Consider the following 6,451-nt stretch of genomic DNA (forward strand, 5'->3'; position numbering starts at 1 on the left):
GCATGTGCGTTCTGCCGGGGAGTGCTTTCCTGAACAGTCAAGTTGGGTTCCCTGACATCCTAGCCCAAGGTTGGTCAAGGCAAACCTGTCTTTCCTAGTCTTGGCTCCAGGCTCACATTCTTGTGGAAATGAGAGATAGCCCAAGGATAAGGAGAACTTTCAGGCGTCTAGCCCAGGTCTCACCTGTGCAGATAGGACCACCCTGAAGTGGCATGCCCTAAACTAGGCCAGATTGCTAGCCTGAGTTCACCCTGAATGACACCATGTATTTAGCCCAGGGTAACCTGAAACTCACTGAGCAGCCTGAGCTGGCTTAAATCGTCCCAAGTGCTAGCGTTACAGGTGTGTACCAACATACCCAGCCCCATGTTTTCTTTGATGCCAGATCCCTGGAGAACTCTGACCAAGCCTGAACCTTGGGGTGCCTACAGTTCTCAAGGGCCGGGGGAGGCATTCTTAGTAATGTTGTCATGAAACAAATCAGCTGGGCTCAGTTCTGTTTGGAAAGTAAGGGCTTTGGCAAGATGGTTAGATGGATGTAGTTCTCACTGCCAAGCCTGAGTTCCATTGCGGGACTCATGTGTAAGAAGTGAACAGACTCCCTCAGGTGGTCCCTGGTTCCCTTTGATGCAGTTCAGGACCTCAGTCTGTGGGAAGATACCATGTAGGTTCAGGGTGGGTTGTCTCACCTCAGTTAGCCTAGTCTAGAAAGTTCCTTCGAAAACATACCTGGAGATGTGTCCCCTAGGTGATTCTGGATTCTGTCAGGTTGGCAATATTCACCACCATGGTGACCAAGTTTGAACTGTCCCTGCCTGCCTGCCATCTATCCATCTATCCCCTCAGCTCTGGGCAAGGACAGGGTAGAAGGAGACACTTCCACAAAAGAGGCATCCCCTCTTCCCATCCCAGAGGGTGTTGTCCACATGTAGCCACCTGGGTGGGTACAGAGTTTGGCACCAATGGAGCAGGGTGGCTAGCCAGCAACTTCTTGGGCCTAGGTATCCTTGCACTTCTGGCCATAGGCTTATTACTCTCTTGAGCAGTGGTTCTCAATCTGTGGGTTGTGACCACTTTAGGGGGTGTCAAACAAACCTTTCACAGGGGTCACCTAAGACCATCAGAAAACACAGGTATTTACATTAAAATTCATAACAGTAGCAAAATTAGTTATGAAGTAGCAACAAAAATAATTTTATGCTGGGGGTCAGCACAACATGAGGAACTGAATTAAAGGTTCACAGCGTTAGGAAAGTTGAGGACCACTGTCCTAGAGGGAAACACAGACCCCAGCCTAGTGCAAGCATCAGAGGAGCCCAGAACGGACTGCTTCTAGAAGGTTTTAGGGACTTAACCTTTAGGGATCAGACTTCACACTTCAAATGGCTGGGTAGAGCTGGGAGCTGGGGATATTGGGTGGTGGGCCTGTCCTGGTGGTCCATAGTCTCTTCAGTGGGGTTGGGGCTGGTGAAGCCTCCCTGTGAAGTGTCGAGTAAAGACCTGAGGCACTCCCTTCCTAGCCCATGTTCATCTGGTTTCTCTGTACCTCCCTTTAAATAACGTTCCACTTCTGTGTACATGAGACACTAACACATCGGGGCTTCCAGTCAGGACGCAGGGACCAGATGGGAGGGGAGGCTGGTCAGGGAAGCCAAGGTTGCCAAGGAGAGGGGTGGGGTCAGCGCTCATGGCTTGCCTCTCACAGCCTTCCCTGCCAGACTGGCTCAAGTTGGCAAGGATAGACTGAAGTGCCTCCCAGGGCCAATGCTTCCCACTGTGCAGGATGCATCGAGGACTACCACAGCATTGTCTGTATAAAATGCACACTGGCTCCTCAGCCACTCCATTCATCCCTTGTCTCAAGGGTGCGGCGCTCTCTCTGAAGGAGCAATGGATAGGTTCATTTCTGTTGACTGAAGGGATGGAGTCCCAGAGGACCTCCACTAATCTCTGCTTTCTCGGGGCTTCACAGTATTTGTAAAAGGATTTGAGCTGTATTAGCGCTGGCTCCAGGTCAGACAGTCCAGTACGCTCACTCCTTCTCTGCAGGACCAGTGCTGTGTGCCTAGGGAGTCCCCTGGAAGCTCCTCCACCATGACACTGTAAGCCAGTGTCTCTTCGTGTCCCCCCGCCCCCGTGCCTTGCACAGACTTACATGCAACCCAAAGATACTTGTAAAATCAGCTTGTCAAAGTGTTACTTGTAAAGCCACTGTTGTCCAGCCTAGCTGTCCCTGGGCCCCTGTCAGGACATGGCCTATTAGACAATCAATCTAACCTACCAACTCATTGGAGTCCTGCTCCAGGCCTGCCCTGAACTCACTGCTGCAACTCCAGTCTTATTGGGGAAACTGAGGCTCTGAGGGACTGTGCCCACTGTCTCAGCTAATAAGAGAGAAAGCAAGAGCTGGCCATGCAGCGCCTTGAGACTGCTGGCCATGGCGTCCTGCCTGCCAAGGCCAGAGGGATAAGATTCCCCTGAAGGCCAGCATAGATCCTGGCAGCGGTCAGGCCTGTGGGAGGTGGGAACCCAGACCTGTCCCAGCTAGCATGGTTGTTAGGCAAATGAAGGGCTGATTTCCTAATCCTTCAAATTCTAAACACAACCCCCTCCACCCCTTCTCTTGTTCTTTCTGCTCATCAACTGTTTGCAGTGAATGCAGTTCTCACCCTGGAAGGAGAGGTGGAGGGGCCGAGTCGTCCCACAGTGCTGACTGGAGGAGGAAGCATGGCCAGGAAAGACAGGAAGTGCCTGTGGGAGGGTTTGACAGTAGCCTCACCCCTGCACCCCCTCAGCCAGTCCCCAAGCTTTGCTTCAGACTTGCCTTTGCCTTTCTTTCTTCCCTAGGACACAGGGCGCAAGCCTTTGCCTGGGATCCAGAACAGGAGCCCACAGTGGCAGTGTAGGCCAGCTGGGAGTGACGGTGTCCTGTCTGTCCCTGTCTGGGGCCACAGAGACATCAGGTATGGACCAGGCCTGCATAAAGAAAAGCAGGTTTCTGTGTGGTCTGGCCCTGCTGGAGGCAGAGGTGGGGACAGCTGGCTTCAGGTTGGAGGAGAAGGCTTGTCTATAGTGATAGGCCCCAATTAGAGCCAGGCTGGCCTTGAACTTGTGATCCTATGACCCACGGTAATGGGACACCTTTTGTCTTTGCACTAAAGTTGCTGGGTACCCTGTGGGTCCCATGTCAGCGTTTCGTCAGCAAGAGACACTGTACCATCTCTGGGAAGCAGTGATTTCTTTCCTCTTTTAAACACTTGGGCATGGCTCCCGAGAATTGTGTAGTTGGAAATTCTTCTGGAGAAAACCTGGAGGGAGGGCATGCTATGAGAGCGGCTTTTGTGGAGCCCCAGCTGACTTGCTGCACTTCCTCTGGAGTTGGAGCACACACATGTCCTGCGTGGTGTTCTGCCCTACGGACTTGAAAGAGGCTCCTGAGCTTTTCTTTTTTCTTATTTTCAATCCAGAGCCTGCAGAGATGGCGCTGTGGTTAAAAGCGTTTGCTGCTCTTTGAAAGACTGTAGTTTGGCTCCTGCATTTCCATCATTCTGCTCACAGCTGCCTAGTACTCTAGCTCCAGGGGATCAAACACCCTCTTCTGGCCTCTGCAAGTACCAGGCATGCACGCGGTGTAGAGACATACATGCAGGCAAGACATGCACACACACAAAGTGTGAAGTGAAAGAAGGGCATAGGTGATTTATAGTGTTGGCAGCCACAGCACCTGACAGCCACCACACCCAACTGTCCCAAGTCTTGTGGCTGGCCAGCTTTACCAAGGAAAAAGAACAGAGGGAAAGAGAGGAGGTAGGCTCAGGATGTGGTCACCTAGACATTTGGGGGAGTCCCTGTTGCCCCCTCATTGGTACACTGAGTTCCCAGTATCCACCTTCTGAGCTCCAGGTTGGCCAGCACCTCCTTCCTTCCTCTCTAATGTCCCTCAAGGAGGACTGAGTTCCTCACTGGAATGTCACTACATACCCCTCCACCCCACCACCCGGGGCAGGAACACCACTTGGCTCCCCACTTGGTGGGTGGGATTTGTTTCTTATTTTCCCAGCTTGGAGCTGCTGGCACACTGGGCACCATCACCTGGGGTACCGGGCTGCCCTGGGCCCTGTGGGCTGCTTAGCAGTAGCCCTGTCCTCCTAAGTAGACAGAATTGCCCCCTAATTGAGACTCACTTATTTAATCCAACACCCTTGTCTCTGGAAGCAAGTACAGCCTCATGAGGTTAAGACATTTGCCCGGAGGAACACAGTGAGTCCAGGACTGTGGAGTCGGCTCTGGGCTCCTGGTTCTGGGCTTCCAGACTGGTGCTTTGTCCTTAGCAAATGCTGTGGCAGATGTGATGTGCCTGATATTAATGACAGGTGCAGCACAAACCCTCACAAGGCAAGTTCTCACCCAGCAAGCCCTGCAACTGCAGGTGCTCAGAGCCACGAATCTCCTTTGCTCTAGAAGAGACACAATTCAATCCCAGCCCCCTCCACCCCTGCAGAAGCCAAAAGTTGAAAGCTGGGTGTGGTGGCATAAGCCTGTAGTTCTGGCACTAGGGATCCTGAAACAAGAGAATCACAATAGGTTCAATGCTAGCTTGAGCTACACAGCTTGGGGATAGCCTAGGCTACAGAGCGAGTGTCGCTGTGGTCAAATACCCCGAGTGAACGCAACTGAAGGGTAAAGGTTTTATTTCAGCCACAGTTCAATGTACAGTAGTCCATCATGGCGGGAGTCGAGCTGCTGGCCACATCCCATTCACAATCAGAAAACAGATCAATGCACACTGTTCTCATGGCCCTTTCTCCAGCTATACAGCCCAGGATCCTAGCCAGGGAGTGGCCCTAGCCACAATCATGATAGGGCTCCCCACAGCAGTGAAGGTAATCAAGATAATCCCCATAGACACGTGTAGAGGCATCGCAGCTCGGGTGAGTCTAGAGTCTGTAAAGTTGACAATTAACATTACCTACTGTGTCTCAGAAAAGCCAGACACTCCAGGTCCTGGAAGCTGTTAGTGCTTTCCTGTCGACACAGACTCTGTCCCACCCGGTGCACCTCAGGGGCTGCTCCTGAGACAATAGCCCAAGCAAACGAGGACAGAAACAAAGGTCTCCCCTCAAATCATGCAGAGTCAGTGCCAGTTCTGACCGGCTGTTATGTCCAGCACCTGTATTATCAGTGTTAACAGTAAATACTTCAACCTGGAAGCCCGGACACGTGGCCAGCTCCCCTGGGCCAAACCAGGTGTGGTCTATTCCAGGTCCCCACCAGGGGGTGCCACATTGGTTTTTTATTCTTTTTTCTTGTCTCCTGGGGGAAAACTGTTGAAACCCTGCAGAGAGAATCCTTCCCTGATGGCAGATTTCACTCATGATTACTTCTTACTCTCGGTTTAATGATACAAGTGATGCATGCTGGGCATTTCCTTTTTAAAAATTTCTTATGTGTGTGTGAGAGAGCGTACACGTGTGTGGCCAGAGATCAGCCTCCTCAGGTGCCTTTCTTCAGGAACATCTGCCTTGTTCTTTGAGTCAGGGTCTCTTACGGGGACCTGGAGCTTGCTGATTTAACTAGGCTGGCTGCCAGGGAGCCCCAGGGATGCTCCTGTCTCTGGGGTTACAGGTATGTGCTGCCTTTTATGTGGGTTCTGGGATCCAACTCAGGTGCACTTTACCCAACGAACCATCTTTCCATCCCTGGGGAGTTTTATTTAAAGCAAAAACACATTTAGTTGAGAGTTCTGGAGGAAAGGGAGAGAGAGAGAGAGAGAGAGAGCAAGCCCGAGCCTGAGCCCAAAGGATGCAGTATGTCTATTCTAGGAAGGGCACAGGAATTCATTCACGCATTTGATTTTATAATTGTATGCTTAGTGGCTCTGGTGCAAAATATGCAAATCAGAGAGAAATTACATGCTAATGGACAGCACATTGGTTCTATTTTCAGCCCCCTTCTCCTGCCTCCTTGGGGGTACATCCAGCCAAGCAGATGGGTATTCTCTTCCCATCTATGCCAATAGCCCTCAGGTCAGACTGTGACCTGCCTTTTGACTGCAGATTATGGCAAGCCCATCATCTGTGGACCAAGTCATGGGAGCCTCAATGTGGTCACTTACCCTGCCAGGAGCCCCCGTCCTCAGCTCTGTCTATGACTACCGAGTGACCTTGAAGATGCACTTGACATTCTTTGGATCCCTAGTGTGTTATCTCAGGATGGTGTGTTCTCACACAGTGAACCCTCAGCACCCAGCCTGGCATACACAGAGTGGCACTTTGTAGCTAATAGCTGCAGCTGGAACCCATGAGTCATTGCTGACACCAGCATTAGCTCAGGGGGTGTTGTCACAGGCTGTCACAATCAGCAGACGCCTGCCATGTCCTGAAGGGAAAGGACAGGGGGAGAAGACCAGAGCTGAGGGCTCAGCCTCCATAGTTGTTCAGGTTGGCAAACT

This window comes from Onychomys torridus, chromosome 8 (assembly GCF_903995425.1).
Source record: "Onychomys torridus chromosome 8, mOncTor1.1, whole genome shotgun sequence".
Taxonomy (NCBI): Eukaryota; Metazoa; Chordata; class Mammalia; order Rodentia; family Cricetidae; genus Onychomys; species Onychomys torridus.